The 18,413-nt window shown below is 39.6% G+C and overlaps 1 protein-coding gene across 5 annotated transcripts in view; it reads left to right on the plus strand.

Annotated features, from left to right (window-relative positions):
- The window catches only part of LOC107147488 (synapse differentiation-inducing gene protein 1), a 175,002-nt gene that overhangs the window by 34,036 nt on the left and 122,553 nt on the right, over positions 1–18,413 (plus strand). Inside the window, exon 1 of one of the 5 annotated variants that reach the window (XM_048811391.1) lies at positions 18,039–18,060. The exons of the other annotated variants lie outside the window; for them this stretch is intronic. The gene's annotated coding sequence lies outside the window, so the exon portion shown is untranslated. Of the gene's footprint in view, positions 1–18,038; positions 18,061–18,413 lie in introns of those variants that run through there. 5 annotated transcript variants of the gene reach the window in all.

Below are 18,413 nucleotides of genomic sequence, written 5' to 3' on the forward strand. Positions count from 1 at the left end.
GATCGGTGATTTTACAGACTCTTGTTCAGGGCAGACTTTAGGGTCAACTTGATAGACCAACAGTTTATTTAAATAAACATCTAAAGTCCTCACAGCTCTCACTCCTGGGTGGTTCCCCCACATGGTGGTACCATAGCAGCCTGCATCTTAAGGAAGCATCTAGTCAGTGTACTAAAAAAAAATAAAATAAAAATAAGCCACAAAGCAACACATTTTTATTGAGGCATGATTAACATCCAAGAAGTTGTTGTATACGTTGTATACAGTTTTCTGAGTTTGAAGATACATATACACACCTGAATCCATCAACACAATCTATACCATAAACTTATCCATCACACCCAAAAACTTCCTTCTGCTCTGTTTATTAATTTTTATTTGTGATTAGAATGCTTAACATGTGATCTGCTCTCTTGGCAAATTTTTGAGGATATAGTACAGTGTTATTAACCATAGACACTAATACAGTAGATCTCTAGGACTTACTCATTTTTATATATAAGTAAATCTCTGTGTCCTTTGAACATCATCTCCCTGTTTTCTGCTCCCTGGTCCCAGATCCTGGCAATCACCATTCTAGTCTCAGCTTCTGAGTTTCTTCATTGACTCTTCCTATCATGTATATAGTCTTTTGGTGTCTGTTTTATTTCACTTAATGTCTTCCAGGTTCCATGTCGTAAATGTCAGAATCTCCTTCTTTTAAAGGCTAGTAATATTCTACTCGGTCTCTATATCATATTTTCTTTATCCACTTATCCACTGATGGACACTTTGTTTGATTTCATACCATGCTTACTGTGAATTGTGCTGCCATGAAAATGGGAATACAGATGTTTTTCCCGATCCTGATTTTAATTCTTTTAAACCTATATCCAGAAGTGAGATTTCTGGATCATACAGTAGTTCTGTTTTTACATTTTTGAGGACCCTCCACGTTGTTTTCTACATGGCAGTCCCAATCAGTGGACCTTTGATAGGCATGAGGAGAGATGGCAATCTTTGCTGGTCTAATTCATCCACGAGTGTCAGAAGAACAAGAAACAAGGCTTTTGGTTCTCTTATTATTTCTAACTGTACTAACACACAGTTACTTCAGGCGGGTATTGGATGGTAATTCGTTCCCTTTCACCACCACCCACCTCTGCTGCCCAGCAAGGCTATGCTGCATGACTTCTATAAATTATGGTGAGGATATTTACCTATGAAAGTGGAGAACTGCCAACAAGTGCTGGCCTGTAGGGCATAAACCTTTATGGCACTTGATGTTGATTAGGAGTGACATGTACAGGGTGACTTGGTCCCCATCCAGATTCACTAGCTTTGCAGAAAATCCTGGCTAAATCTTTGCCTAAACCAGGCAGAGAGGGCTTGCTGGTGGGAGAGAAGGCAAGGACAAGAAGCCTTCAAGGTAAAGCAAGAATTGACCCTTTTCTATCATTGAAAACTTCTGTGACACACAATGAAAAAAATACATGAATAGTTGATATAAGTACATATAAAGCTGGCTCCTGATTGCCAACTGAGAGAGTGGAGATAATGGATGCCCTGTAAATCATGCCATTAACTTTAATGATTCTGGGCAAAGCCTATTTCTAATATGTATTGCTGCCTTTAGAAGAACTGTGATCACTCTCTCTCGGCACTCACTCATCTCTCCAGATTTAGTGGGTTGTAAAATGAAATGACCAAAAGATGTGTGCATCAGGAAAAGGGGAAAAAAAAGCAGAAGGCCAGGCAACCCCTTCCTGAGCATGGGTTTGCTGCCAAAGACTCAGGAGCTCAGGAGCCAATGTCTTCAGATCTGTGCAGGCAAAAACACTGGAACGTGCTCTCATCCCTGCTCCTCTAGGGGATGTTTGATTCGCTCAATCGTATCTCACAAATGGCACATAAAATGATGCCAAATGTGACTCTTACGTCTTTAAAAATGAATAAATACAATTGTAAGATGCTATCGATAGAAAGTGGCAGAAAAAAATCAAAAGCCCTTAGATGCTACAAAAGAAAGGACAAAATGCCTTTCTATCGAGTTCTATTTTTATTCTTTTCCATGAGTTTCCAAGAACATTGGGGCATTTCATATCAACTTAGAAAATCTGATCTTTCTAATTGGCAAATGAATATACTACTTTAGTTTTCTATCACGGTGACAAAACACCTGAGATAAACAACTTATAAGGAATGAGGGTTTATTTTGACTCATAGTTTCAGAGGTGCTGGGGCCTGAATATCCTCTTCAAGTGACCTAACTCCTGGTGACCTTTCTTCCGTAAGGCTCAACCTCCTAAAGGTTATGCCACCTTCCAGCAGTGCCACAGGCTGGTAACCAAGCCTTATATTCATGGGACTTTGAAGGACATTTAAGACCCAAGATATGTCATTTATTTTTTGCCTGTGTCTTAATTTAAGTGATGGGTGCCACACCCATTTCAGAACATAAAATCCTAATCTACTGCCCTGACAAGCACCGTGATGTCCTTCATTAGATACAATTTCCACATCTGACTCCATAAAATGCTTAGCTAATAATTGTTGATCCTATCAGCCTGGTCTTTTAGAACATCAGTGCCCTGCCTGACTGAAGAATATAGTTAAAGTGTGGAATTTATATTCCAAATCCTGTGCTATGGAAGATCTATTTCCTATAAAGCAAAACAAATTGCACTCATGATCTGACACTGATAGTCAAAGTGTGTATGACTCCAGAGGAGCCCTCAGGGAGAGTTTTTTAATTAGTAAAGAAAAATTGAAAATTGGAGTGGGGTGGCTTACTAACCTACCACACACACACACACACACACACACACACGCATACAACAATAACAAAACAGAACAAAGAGAAATGAGATTGCTTCCAACTAGCAAGCATGCTGAAAAAATTGGATGCTTTTAGGAAAATGCATCTGTCCATCTCTCTACCTATGTAAATATACATTTGTATATTTCATCTATTTTTATATCATAGTTTATTTTATGCTTTATATATGTAGTATGTGCATTTCTTTGAACAATGTACTTCTATATATAATAGATTCAAACTCTTGAAAATGACTATTCCAATGGGACCGAAAATGTGGATTCTGCATATATCACATCATCCTTGAATTTATAGCCCTGGGTCATGGCCAGGTCCAGGCTAAGCTTAATATCCTGGATGCGAAGCTGGGAAACAGCAGAGCTAGTGAAGACTTTTCCCACTAATCTACTGGATTCCAGTGGACATCTGTCAGGCTTATTCCAGGCCCTAAGCTATGCTGTACATAGTCCATTTCAGCCAAGTAAATTTCTAATGGGAAACTGCAGGGATCCAAGATTGGGGACAGAGGATCTGAGGACAGACTGGTGTGGTTTACCTTTGACATTGCCACTCTCTATCTGTTGAGCCATCAGAAATTTGTTTTATATCTCTGAACCTCACTTGTCACTTCTGAAAGTGGTGGTGGTGGTGGTGACAAAATGTCCACTTTAGATGACCATGATATGCATAATTGTACATGGTTTGGACAATGTGCCTCTGGTATTATATTTCCATCATGCAATAGGCTGTCCCTTAAAGGAGAATCCATTTGTGCTGTCTCATGCAGGAGAGTTTTATTCACCATCAAATAAGGCTGGTGCCCTCGTTTAAATTTTCTGTGTTTACCTCTGTAAGCCCAGTGTTTCTTATAACCATCACCTGTGACTTTCTACTTGGGCACTCATTTCCAGCAGTGGGAGACTGCTCAGCCTACCCTAGGGCAATCTACAAGGGCTAGAGGGTGAATGCCACTCTAATCAGAACTTGACCAAGGATAGGCAGGAGGTGGTGGAAAAATGTCTCGCTTTCTGACCCCTCCGTGGAATGACTCCGAGTGCTTGTTCTTACATAACCACCCAGACTTCCACTGAAGGGTTGAGCCCCAGCTGCCTGCATTAGAAACTGACTTAACAACACACACTTGCTTGGCTTCTCTCTATTCCCTACCTTACTTACCACTACCTATCTCTACAGTGCTTTCTGGAAATATCTCTCAAATAAATTGCAATAGGTCCTCTGTATCTGCATGTCCCACATTAGTAGATTCAACCAACTGTGGATTAAAAATATTCAGAAAAAGAACTTTTCTGTACTAAACATATATGAATCATTTCCTTGTCATCATTCCCTAAACAGTATAGAACAATAACTGTATACCTAGCATTTACATTATATTACATATTATTAGTAATATAGAGATGATTTAAAGTATATGGAATGATGTGCATAGGTGTGCAAATACTATGCTATTTTATACGAGGGACTTGAGTATCCATCCACAGATTGTGGTATCCACAGGGGATGCTGGGACTAATTCCCCAAGGATACCTGGAAATGACTATATCTGTGCACAAATTCTCATCTCAGGGCCAGTTTCTGGGAAGTCTTAAGCACCACTCTGGATAGAGGAATTGTTAGCCTTGCTAAAATAGTAGGCCTGTTCTGCATCATCCACTTATATCCTCATCACTAAGTGAATTCTGTCCCAGGACAAGTGCAGAGCAGGGGTTGTTGTGTCACACTGAAAGGCAATGCCACTTGGGAAATGGCTTTGCTTGTGCATGGCTGTTGCTACCCTGATTCAGAGCATCTCAGCTCCTTCAGGATGACTCACTCCCAGGCAGAGCTGTAATGACTCTCAGGAAGACAGGATCTTAAAAGTCCTCACCAACAAATATTTCCCTGTAGACCCTGCAGGGAAAGAACATGGCTTTGAAAAAATTCATTTGACCCTGACAGCTATTTTAGTGACTTTTAAGAATAAGCATTATTCTGTGGATGTGCCACCCAAACCTGCATTAAAAAAATACCAGTTCATTTTCCCAGATTCAATGCATACTACAACAGCTACAGGGCATTTGGCCTTGATGAGGAAGGTATGTAGGCCAATGGAGCTGCACTTTCCATTAAAGGTGATAAAATGCAAAGGTCAATTTGATATGATAAAAGTACCATGTTATAACTATGTTATCAGACACACGCTTCTGATATATCTAGAAAACATATTCAAGAGAGTTTAGTTTTTGTATTTATATTTACCTACTTTAAATTTTGACATGGAAAGATTTTTAGTGGGAATGAACTTTGATGAAATTGTACCTAGTGATCATTCAAAACGTTGCTTTGATGAAATTGTATCCAGTGATCATTCAAAACATTGCAGCATGAAGCCCATCACGATTGTTTTCCAAGATTCAAGGACCCTTTATTCTGGATACATGAACTGTTAGATTCAGGGTCTTGGTCTTGGACGCATTGTTATCTGCAACAGAAGCTGGTGAGCAAACTGGGCTGTCATCCTTTCCTCATGTCTGCTCTTTATTGAAGAGATTGGAGGAGGGTTGGCTTCTTTTGCCAGAAAAAGGCTTGCTAGTGCATGATAATATAGCTGGGGAATGGGCTGCTTATGCCTGGCATTTATCACCCAAAGCAAGACAAAGACACAAGGCAATATGACAAGACTGATTAACCAAATACATAGGAGATGCTAACAAATTGAAAGGACAAGATTAGGAAAGAAATGGAATTAAACCAGGGGGCGGTCAGTCCCCCAAATATATGTTTTGAGGTCTGGAGCTAGCTGTGAGCTCAGCAGCAGCAATGCTGAGAGACTCAATCAGTAGCATGACTCACAGTGTCCAAGCAGTAAAAATAGACCAGGAACTCATAAGAGGCTCATGTACTTCTGCTCCTGATAAGAGGTGCAAAGTTCTCATAGAAGCAATGAACACCATCCCCAGAAACGCCCACTGAAAATACCTCCCCCAGCCTCCATGGCTCTCCCAATTTCCTCATCCTATACTACCTTCTCTATGGTTCTTATCTCTATCACTCCCTTATTAAATTCACCAGCTTCCTCCCATTACAATATAAGCTTCACAAAGGCAGAGGCTTCTTCTGGATGGTTCCCTGGTGTCCCACCCAGCACTGAGAATAGCACCCAGAGCAAGAGGGGTGTTCATTGCATATTTATTGGGTGACTGGGTTGATGGAATTTTATGAGGCTCTTTCATTACAAGCAAAGTAGAGCTACAGTATCCAGGGAGAGCAGTTTTATTTTATATAGTTGTTTTCTCCGTAGATCAGGGAAGTAGAGATTGTAGTATATCTACCCAGGGAACAAATTTAGATGGTCACAGAAATACAGCAGATATACAAGGTCAGATACAGCTCAGGGAACAAATACAGCAAATAAAGAGACCACATAATTAACTAAAATATCTAAATAAGCCATCAAAATAAAAATGGGGAATGGTGGGGACTGAGGTAAGTGAAGGAGACCCATGCAAGTCAGACCATCACCCTCTGGCCACCTGTGAGCTGATTGCTCATCCTAACTTTGGCTCTGGGTTCCCATCTGTGGCTATGAGGCTATATGGAGAGCTAAGCCCTGGAGCCTTATTGTACATGATGTAAACCATGGAGACTCTTAGTTTTTAGTTCCCTTCAGAATGGAGCAAGATTTTTTTTTAAACCTATGGGTCATGAATAAATAGTTCTTAATTTGAAAAAGCCAAAAGTAGCTGGTAAGGCTGGAGCTCAGAGAATTTGGGGGTGCTGTCAAGAGTTGACGTAGAGAATTAAACAGAGGTTGGCTAATACTAGGCTTGTAAGCTACCCTGAGGTCTTTGGTCTGTGGCCCAGGAGCATTGTCACTGCAAGAACTTATTCAGAGGTGACACAAAGTTGTTTCTATTTCTGAAAGATCCCTGTGGCTGCTGCACTAGCCACATATGAATGTAGGGAAGGTGCTGGAAGGCTGTTGGAGTACCCCAAGTAAGGGATGTTGATAGCTCAGTCTAGGGTGACCAGGGAGAAGAATCAGCTGGACTCATCAATGATTGCATTTTAATGGTGTAAAGGGGGTAATGATAAACATGCTCACAGGGCTGGGGCTCAGACAGTGGATGGATGGTGGGCCAGTTCATCAGCACAGGAAGGGTGAGAAACCAGACCAGCAGGGGGTCTGGTGTGCCTTGACTTTGATAGTCTCATGATCATGGGAATATGGTGGGAGGTGGCTCCATGATCTAGAGGAAGAAGATGAGTTAGAAAAGAATTTAAAGCCCGTACTTAAAGGCAGAGCAGAGGGCCTAGAATAGAGTGGAATGGAAAATACTAGAAGGGGCAGAAGAGATGGGCACAGGTGCAGCCAGTAGAATCATGGAAGGAAGGATCTCACAGAGGAGGAATCTGCTGTGTGACATGTGTTTCTGAGAAACCAAGCATGGTGAAGCATATAGAGAGCCAGCTTGACTCACTGAAGATTAGGTTCACTTTAGTGGATGGATAAGGGGATCAGACTGGTTTCTTTGTATGCACATCCCAAATCTGCCCCCTCAACTCCACCTGTCAGCCTAATTTGAGTGGATTCCAGGAATCCACGTGGATTTCATACATCTCAAGAAGGGAGGAGGGTTGTTTTCTCATGTTGATACAACATTTTAGTGTAATTTAAATGTAATATGATCCTAGGTGACCTCCACTCATATTTGTTGTTTCTAGGTGGACCCCACTAACCTGACTCGCTAAGTACACACTCTGTTGAGTTTGTGTACTTCCCAGCATTCTCCTTATGAGACCAGGATTGGACATTAAGGCAGAGTAGGGCTGGGGCTTATTTTAGGAGATCATAAATCCAAATACAGGTGAGTCTCTAGACTCTGCCCTTGTATCCCTTGATCAAAATGTTTAAGTTGTCCAGATATTGAGTCACATGTTAGTAAAAGAGTTTCAGTGTTTCTTATTTGCTTCAGTCTCGCTGCTCTGCCAAATTCTGTGCTCCAGTGGTAACTAGAGGCAGTCTTCAGAGCAACATTGCAAGTGGTTTCTTTGAACTCATCAGAAATTATGTTCCAGGATGGCAGAAATGAAAAAGAGCTATGATAGTCTCAATGGCTGATCCCAAGAGTATGATTCACACCCTCCAAACCTTGGCCCTGTTTATCACAAGTGCTTTCATTGGTACCACCATCTCCTTTCATAAATAACCACAGAGAGGAATTTCCATTTATGTTTTGCAGCTGTATCTGGGAGCCTGCCATTGCCATATCAATCCAGGCATCTGTATCCTTAGTGAGCTGTAAGAGAAAGGGCATGGAAAATAAGATATACGTACCAAGAAGGAGAAAAGGCATTTGTAAGGGCATGTCTAGGTGGTAGAAACCAAACCAGGTGTAGGAAAAGGAAACCCCTTTCCCCAAAAGAGATGGAGACTCTGACATTAATCCACCCTAGGGCCACCAGAGTTAGGAGGCTATAGATTCTGGTGCACTGGCACTTTGCTGTGACCTTGGAAATAGAAGAAATAAGATCTCAAACTATAAACTTTCTAAAATTCAACTCTCATGTAGTCAATGAGGGCCTGCCAGAAAAGGTCCTTCTCTGGAAGCCTCACACTGGCCTCTTTCTAATTGAGGGATAAAAGTGCCTATTGGCTTCACTCTGGTTTACTTAAAGTCTGCTGATGCTGAAACTTCAGGACAGGGCTCTTCCTAAACCTGAGAAGCCAAGTTAATATGGTCCACAGCAGACCACACTAGGACTCCACAAGGGTGTGGGCTTTGTGGAACCTTGTTGGTCACATGTGAGGAACAGGATGGGGACAGCCATATAAGAAGAGAAGATGGGCCATGGGCCAAGCCGCCTGAAACCTGGTTCTCAGTCAGTTGGGAGGATATATAAGGTTAAAGGAGGTATTTGGCTAGAGAACCCAGGCATCTAAGTTGGCCTCTCCTCAAAGCCACCCCACCCTGATTCAAGGATTTCTGTGCATGTGACTTATTGGGAAATGATTCCAGGAATCTGTGGAAGTGGACGGGGGAAGAAGAAAGGGAAGGGAGTCCATATAGGACTAATTGTTAAGAGTTACCACCAGTTACCACCAGTGTGACTTGGTCCTGTTGAAGGTCATGGGAGACAAAATAGAAGATTTCCAGAGTAACCATACCCAAAGACCAGGGGGCTTGTAGATTCATCTGCCACCTCAAACATTGTGGCCATGGTCACTCCTGGGACATGGAGTTCCCAGTCTATGAGAGTATGTTGGGTTGCTTGCAGGAGGATATTGTCATCGCATGCTGCTGTGATGGTATTAGATGTACAGGAAGCCATCAGCATCTGCTGCAGATCTGAAGAACGGGGATGCTTGATCTTTTCTTGATTTATCTTTTTGATTCCCATGTGGTTCCTGAGGGAGCAACAAAGGAGATTCAACATCATTTCCAGAGCTAGAGTCTTCTGAAAGAAACTGTGTAGCTCACTGTTTGACGGAAACCCTGTTCCCAACCAATCTCTCTACATGTATAGGAAGCAAACCTTACTGTAGCCAAACACTTCAAGCTGGAAGCATGGCCATCACCTGGTAGGAAGAGGGCAGAAAGGGAGGCCCATGGAGGAAACTCCTTCCTGATCTGCTCACCATGAGAAGGGAAGCAGTGAATGCTTTCTTTGATTGCGGGGAACCAGTGGTCATCAGGGGACATTCCTGCTAGAGATAAGAAAGCAGACAGATGGGCAAAGAATCATATACACATACACAATGGAATATTATTCATCTTTAAAAAGGAAGATGGGCACGGTGGTGCATATCTGTAATCCCAGCAAGCTTGGAAAGCTAAGGCAGGAGGATCACAAGTTTGAGGCCAACCTCAGCAGCTTATTGAGGTTACAAACAACTTAGTGAGACATTGTCTTAAAAATGACTAGGGATGTAGCTCAGTGGTAAAGCAGCCCTGAGTTCAATCCCTAGAACCAAAATAAACTAATAAATAGGAAGAGATCCTGCCATTTTCCACAACATGGATGAATCTGGACAACATTATGTTAAAGAAAATAAGCTAGACACAGAAAGACAAATATTGATGATCTGACTTACATGGAATCTAAAACCAAAAAAAAAAAAAAAAAAGTCATTACCAGCCATCAGGGGTAGAGGGCAGTAAATAGGGAGAAGTAGGTCAAAGTACACAAAATAGTAAATCTGTAGAATGAAGAAGTAGAAGGATCTATTGCATAACATGGGGATGGGAGGTACTAATATTGTATGGGGCTGGGGCAGCCGCTCAGTTGTAGAATACTTGCGTAGTATGGATGAGGCCCTGGGTTCCATCCCCAGAACTACAAAAATAAATGAATAAATACTGACATTCAGGATTTTTGACAAATGAGTAGATAATTGCTGCTCTTACTATGGGGTGGGGCAGGGAAGGAAGGGATGAGTAACCATGTTAGGTGGTAGACATGTTAATCTCTTCCATTATAGTAATCATTTTATTATCTATAATTATCACCTGGCATCATGTTGTATACCTTAAATATTCAAATAATTTTTTTCAAAGAGTGTGAGCAACAGAGGTGTGAGCAAAACAGCTGAGCTATACCACATTTCTCTGCTGTATGACCAGGAGGGAAGAGGCCAACAGAGGCCTTCTCTTGCATCTCTTTCCTCCTGTCTAGGACAAACTGTGGGCACCATTTGCCCCAAACTCACAAGTTCTGTTTAAAGATCTCATCTCCAAGAAGGGCTAGTGGGACCCTCCTGAGGTAAGCTTTTCCATAAGCCCAGGTGCCCTTTGTCCCTGAGGGAAGCACCATAAACCAATACAGATGGTCTTTCAGAAGAGCCCAGGGTTCAAGGGGACCACTGCAGTCAGAGAAGTGTCTGGATCTCCACAGAGGGCAAAATACAATCTTAAGTGCAAAAACCAATTCCACATCATGTAACCTCAAGAATGGTATTCTAATTAGAATGAATTATACTCCATGTATCGATAATATGTCAAAATACACTCTACTGTCATGTATATCTAAAATGAGGAAAGAAAAGAAAGTGTCCAAGGAAAAAGGGGATAAAACATAGCTAAGAAAGGTGAAAATGTTAACACATGCAAAAAATGTCAACAATGGGGCAATTGAAAAATTAATATTAAAGGGGATAATATTTAAATGTCAGATCATTTATTATCTCATATGAAGAAAAAAGAGGTGAAATAAAAAAGATTTAAAATAAATGTTGAAATGAACGAACAAAAACCTGGAGATGACAAAATTAAGAGGAAAGCCTAGAAGTTAAAGATTGTATTTTAAAGCAAAAATAAAATCCAAATGAGCATGCAAAAGTTAAAACTAGATTAGGAATTCAAAATGAAATAAATATAGTTCTTCCAAATGATAAAAAAAGATGAGATTGCACCAGCTCCCACTCTCGCCTCCCCCACAGCACATACTGGAATAATCATGAGAAGAAGTGAAGGGAAAGGGAGAGAAAGGTAGAAGCAAGGAGCCTGAAGATTAAATAGTATCACTGTCAGGCCAGTGAGACATAGAAACGCAATTTCCCAGGTGCCGAGTCCTATTACAGAATGCCGTATAAATTAACGGAGTAATATGGCCATTGTTATGATTTAGATATGGGGTAACCCCCAAAAGCTTATGTATAAGACAATGCAAGAATGTTCAGAGGTGAAATTATTAGATTATGTGAGTGTTAAATTAATCAGTGAATTAATTGACTGATATGGATTAACTGCCTGATAATTGTATTTAGTACAGGGTGTGGCTGGAGGAGATAGGTCTCTGGGGATGTACTTTTTGGAGTTTATATTTTGTCCATCGTAAACAGAGATCTCTCTCTCTCTCTCAGTCTCTCTCTCTCTCTCTCTCTCTCTCTCTCTCTCCTGGGGCTATGTCCCGGTCTTCTTTCCTCCACCATCCCCTCCCATCATGACGTTCTGCCTCACCTTGGGCTCAGAGTTATAGAGTCAGCTGTCTACGGATTGAAACCTCAAAAATCATGAGCCAAAATAAAATTTTCCTCCTGTTTTTTTCTTTTGATCACAGCTAAGAACAATCTGATGAAAACAGTCATAAATAAAATACATGAAGAATTCCACCAACCTGGGGTATAAATCTCTCTAGAGTGAGCAGTGATTTACTGTCCAATGTCCCTGGGTTCCTGTGATTTTGGCAGAAACCCCTGGTGCAGACACCTAAATTAAGCTATACTTTTTATTTCTATCATTAGATGTCACTTCTAAAATTCTAATATGCATTTTTTAATATGCCAATTCTAGAGTTTATACTGTCCTCATTTTTCTCCTTAATAACACAAGGCTCTTAGAATCCTTTTTTTTTTCTTACATTATAATAAGGTCAATATTTCTGCACCTTCTCACTATTATACCAACAAAATCCATCATTATTACTATCATTATATTGTTGCTATTGTTTTCTATCATCAATGCCTATTAAAGATTACTCGTATTCTCATTTTTTTTCCACCTTGTGTCTCATTTTTACTTTCTTGATTAATTTCCTTTTGTCTAGAGGACATTCTTTAGTAGTTATTCTAATGAAGATATGTTAGTGGCTCATTCTCTGTCTTTGGACAAATGAATTCTGTTCTTATTTGTAAATGATAGTTTAACTAGGTATAAAATTCTAGATTGAATGTGTTTTCTTATTAACTTTGAAATTCTTTTTGATTTTCTTGTGGTTTCTTAAGATTATTGTTTCCAGAATCTGCTTCTTGGGACCAGAAAAATGGAAACAAAACTACATTCAGAGTTTTTTTTAAGTATAGGCAAGACTTTATTGGATGGGTGAGTGAGGCTTCTGCTCTTACACGAATGGAGACAGCACTGACCAGAGTATCAGTCTTGCTCAGGCAAAGGCCAAAGGTGTGCAGCTTTTATGGCACATACAAGGTAGGCAGGAACTTGATATCTTGATATTATTACATGTAGAGGTGGGATTTTAATTATTCCTGGGCTCTTCATCATGCTTCTTCATGTGTTGCATGTATTATTACTATCACAAATCTTCACCTAAGGGTGTATGTTTTACTATATAAGTAAGTAAAGGCAACTGTTGGTAATTTGAAAACATGTGTTCATCCTTCATCACCTGAAATTGCTCCTTATCATTTGGAAAAGTCCTCAATATTATTTTTAAAATAGGGCAAATTATTGTCCTCTCCCAGTGGGTTTGATTTTAATGACCTTGTTTTCTCTGGATTTTTGATATTTTTGCTGATATATTCTCAAAAGGCTGAACTGACTTCTTTGCCTCCTGACTCCTGACTTGCTATCTTAGTTCCATAGCCTTGAAGACTGGTCCACTTTTTTAAGTCCTAATTTTCTGGTGTGTCTGTTAATGCCATCAGACTGAGAGCTAGCCTGGTTGTCTTATTTACCCTGAGAGGTCTGAATCCCTTCCATCCTAAGGGATCCTGTTTTCATGGAAGTGGGGGTGTCCCTTCCTCATTATGACCACCTAAAGGACTATAGGCTTGTTTTATTTATCTCCTACAAGCATTCAAGGAATTTCTGTTGAGAAATCTATTGGTGGTTTGCTTTCTTTCTTATAGTAATCTAAATTTTTTTCTAAGGTCAAGATCATCTTTTTGTCTTTTGTATAGTTACTCTAAGATGTATAGGCATGGAACAGCTTTCATTTAGCTTGTGTTATGTGTATCTGAATCTGCAAATTCACATCCTTCAGTAATTCTGACAAATCCTTAAATATTTTCAGACATTGTCTCTTCCCCATTCTTAATCTTTTCTCATTCTGTAATTCCCCATCTATTCTTCTAGAATTCCGATAAGTTGATTGAGGGACAGTCTCATTTTTATCTTCCTATTTTTAAATACAGCTTTCCTATTTTCTCTCTAATGCTGAATCTACGAATACCATCAGTTCCCCTATTACAGTTTGCTCCCTCATCAGATATTTCGAATTTGCTTACTAATTAATAAGCACATTTTAAATCCAATGTTTATTTTTATCTGAGGACATCCCAATTTGCTTTGTTAATTCCGATAATGTATTCTTCCCCATTTGGATTTGGTTTCTTTTTATATGCTTTGAATGTCCTCAAAGAGACTCATTTTATCCACTATCTGAAGTTCTTAAAAGACTCCTTTTCTGTTTACTTGGGCTCAGAGTACACTATTTCTTGGTAAATTAAAATTATTTGAACCATAACCCTCTTCAGTGGAACTTTAACTTAAATTTACTATAGGGGATGATCGGAAGCCAATGTGTGTCTTACAGGTACTTCTAGGAATCATTCTCTTGAGCCCATTCTTTATGAGTTCATCAGTGTGAGGGTTTTCTGACTATACAGATACCAACATTTCAAACCCTGTGTGTCTGTATGTTCTGGAGTTTCCAGCACAGCACTTTCCCCAGTGCAAGGTCAGGTGCACTATGCTGCTGCGTCTCCCCTCTCTGCCGTGATGGACAGAGTGATGGATGCTAGTTAGCATTTTCACTGAATTGTCCATTCAGGTTCCTATATTTGTGTGGGGTTTCATTTTCTACTTCCTCCTTGAGGACAATTAAGTCTCATCTCCTCTGTCCACATGGCCACCAAATCTCAAGCTTCATTTACCATGTGATTAGCCTCTGTTATTGTTTAGATGTTAGGTGTCCCTCAAAAGCTCAAGTGTGAGACAGTGCAAGAATGTTCAGCGATGAAACAATTAGATTATAGGACTTGTAACTTAATAGTGGATTAATCCACTGATATGAATTAACTGATGTGCTAACTGTAGGCAGGTAGGATATGGCTGGAAGAAGTAGGTCCCTGTGGGGAGTGGTGGTGGGGCACCTATGGAGTTTATCTTTTGTCTTTGGTGAGCAGAGCTCTCTGTGTTTTCTGGTAGTCATGTTCTGAGCTTATTTCCTCTGCCATCCCCTCCACTATTATGTTCCACCTCACCTCAGGCCCAGGGCTATGAAATTAACAGATCATGGACTGAACCTCTGGAACCAGAAGCCAAAATAAACCTTTTCTCCTCTACATTGTTCTTGTCAACTCTTTTGGTCACAGAGATGAAAAAGCAGACTAAAACAGCCTCTATACTCAAAGATGCAGCAGAATCAACTTGACATTAAGACTCTGTTTTTCACTTTCTTCTGTAGTTTTAACCCTCAAAGATTTTCATTGCTTTCTTGTGCCCTCAGCTATACATTTTGAAGAAATCTTTGCTGTATTATGCAGCACATGTAGATACTTTGTTGAGGGAGGGTGTTCAAAAACGTTTAGTCTGGCACTGTGTTTAAAGCCAATTTCCCCTGAGAAATTTAAAGACCTGGCAGCATCAGGTTTCGGTAGGACTGAAATAATCTAGAAAGTGAGGTGGAGGAATGTGCTGTCTGTTTAGTGTCTAATTTCTCACCCCTGTGTTGGCATCTATGATCCAGCATTATACTGTGCCTATTTTTTTTTTTTTTTGAATTTTTGAGACTCAACTTCTGTTGGAACCTACCAGGAATACCCTTATAGTTAAATGAAAATGGTTGAATTTAGCTGCTGCAGCCAGTAAATTTATTGCATGAAATCTTGGGAGCATCCTCAGTGGGCAAGAAAAATTCCTCAAGGGCCTAGGCTTGTGCTACCTGATTCTGGGAAATATCAGGGCAGGGAGAAACAAACGGTCAGCAATTGGGTGTCTCGGTGATCTCTGCTCAGAATGTGGAGGAACCAAGTGGTGCTGGTTTCCATTGGTAAGAGGGAGAAATTGAAGCCATTTTGCAGCCTCAGTACATTTCTTGTGCACAAATACCATTTGGGGATTATCCATGTCCTGTTGGAACATCAGATCATCAGCAGGTCTAAAGTTCCATTTTTCCACTTCTTGGTGCTTAACTAACCCTGCAGGAAGATGTTTTTATGGAAGAGAAATACCTCTTCTCAAATCCTTCAGTTCTTGTGAAGCTCCAGGCAGGAGGTGATCACAGTAACTGCCTAGCTGGCCCTGCCCATGTCCCAGCCTTTGGTGTCTTGCCGAATTCTGATTCACAGTGACCCTAAAGCTGCCAGAGAGATGACTCATCCTCATAGTCACCACTTAAACATATCTCTGAACTCTGTTTTCACTCTTTAAAGCATAGTCCTCAGAATATTAAATAATTCACCTAAGAATAAACTAGCTCCTGTCTATTGGCCATGTGATACAATTAACAAAGCAGTCTGGGGACCTTGCTCCACCCTGGAGCCCTAAAGCCTCTTCCCTTTGCCAGGGTTACAAACACATGCCTGAGCAGAGTGAGGCTGGCCTAACAGGTTTCCTGTAGTGTGTGTTGTATTCTAAATTGTGTCCCTTGACCTTCATTAGTCTTTGAAACACATCACAGGCTGGCAGAGAATAAATGGCTACAGGAATAAACTTGAGATATTAGCCTAGGAGTGCTGGATTGAAATCTGACTCATTTTCTCATCAGTCAAAACGCTGATGAACTAATTTCAGCTACTGGTATTTTTCATTTCTCAGACTAAACTGGTCCTCTGCTTTTCATTTGTAGGTCCAGACAGCAGATTGAAAGTTTATGATGTTAAGTAATTAGAAAGTGGATATAGTCTGTGAGATTATGCATTTATTTCTGAATCTATTTAATAAAGAAGTTATGACTTTCACATTGAAGAAGAACTTGAATTATAGGAAAAATATGAAAGAACAATAGCTTTTACTTATTGGCCTTTGGATTCATTTTAGCAAATCTGAGATTTAGTAAAAACCCTTGGCACAGGAAAAAGCAAATCACTGTACCACTGTACCATTTTGTTTTTACAGTATCTTTGTGTGTGTGTGTATGTGTGTGTGTTTGTGTGTGTGTGCTGAGGATTTAACCCAGGGTCTTGCACATTCTAAGCATACAATATAGTACTGAATTATACCCCCAGCTCCCTAAATATATTTTGATAAATAATTTGTGATATAAATAATGAGCTGGCCATGTTCTCAACTCTGTGTTTATTTCTGTGAACTTGGACAGCGAGAAGCACATGATTCTTATGGTTTTCTTTTACCCTTTCCATGGGATGGATCCTAGCAACAGCCAATCCATGTCTCAGGACTGTACTATGCATCTTCACTGTTGATAGAGAGAGCTGCAGCCATGTGGCCTCTTTGATCTTTGGGTAATTTATATTCCTTGTGAAACTCTGGGTCTACTGGAAACCCTTCATTCTCAGTGGATTTCTCCTTTCCTCTTCTTCTTCCTGTCTCTTCTTGTCTCTCTGTCTTTCTCTCTTAACCAAACACAGACACGCCCCCCACCACCAAACACAGAATATAATTGCTGCAGATAAAACCCATTTAGTATCTAACGAAGGCTAAGGAATTTTCTGGATAAAAGGTCACAGTCCATGGCTCTCTTTTAGTTTATTTTCTGTTTGATATTGCATTTCTCTGATTCTAAGATGTATATTCTTTTTATGTTAAAACATTTATGAAAGTCTAAATAAGGATCCATCTCAAAAGCAATGGCTTCTGACACTTGAAGAAATATGGTAAGATTTTCCCCTGAGCATATATTTATATATGTGGGTAAATTTAAATTAATATTGATTACATAAAACAATAATAGCAAAGCATTGTAGGGTTTCAATATATGTTTAATACATATACACTTATGTTTTTTATCTTATATATGATAGGTAAAATAATTTTTATATATCATGAGATCATGAATATTTATAATATTTTGTAATTTGTAGTATTTATAAGTAGTTTTTGTTTGTTTTTTCAGGGCTGGTGATGGAACATAGGGCCTTGGGAATGCTAGGCAAGCACTCTACCACTGAGTCCCTCATATATAATATAAAATAAGGACAACAACAATACTAAATTTGGAGGTTGTGATCAGAATTAGTATGTTTTGCAATGCTTATGTTTTCCTGAAAGTAAAAATTTACATAAGTCCTAATAAGTTAAAAAATCTCATACTGTAGGCAACTATTCCATGCCATTACTTCTTTTTTTAAGACTTCATGGAAATCAAGGGACACAATTTTTAAAATTATGATAAATAAATAACATACAACTTTCAATTTTAATCATTTTTAAGTGTGCAGTTTAGTGACATGAAGTACACATTGTGTACAACCATCTAACTAGTTTCTGTTCTCTCTCTAGATTTTAATCTTCCCATATTAAACTATTTTTTCATCAAACTATTCCCCAGGACCCCAGCCCCTGGAACCACCATTCTACTTCCTGTCTTATGAATCTGAATACTTTAGGTACCTCATATAGGTGAGTCATACAGCATCTGTTCTTTTGTGGACTGGCTTGTTTCACTAAGCATGATGTTTCCAAAGTTTGTCCAGTTGTAGCGTATGAGAATTTCCTTCATGTTTATAAACTGAATAATATTCAGTTGGTGTCTATAGCACATTCGTTTTACCTGTTGATCTGTGTCAATGGGCACTTTGGTTGTTTCCACAAAAAGAAACTTTTTTTTTTGGTTCTTCTTAGTTATTTTTGGAGTAGAATCCATTTTGAAAAAATTATACAAACATAGGATATATCTTATTCTAATTAGGACCCCATTCTTGTGGGTGGGCATGAAGGTGGAGTTCACTGAGGTATTTTCATATGTGTACACA

The sequence above is a fragment of the Marmota marmota genome, unplaced genomic scaffold (assembly GCF_001458135.2).
Source record: "Marmota marmota marmota unplaced genomic scaffold, marMar, whole genome shotgun sequence".
Classification (NCBI taxonomy): domain Eukaryota; kingdom Metazoa; phylum Chordata; class Mammalia; order Rodentia; family Sciuridae; genus Marmota; species Marmota marmota.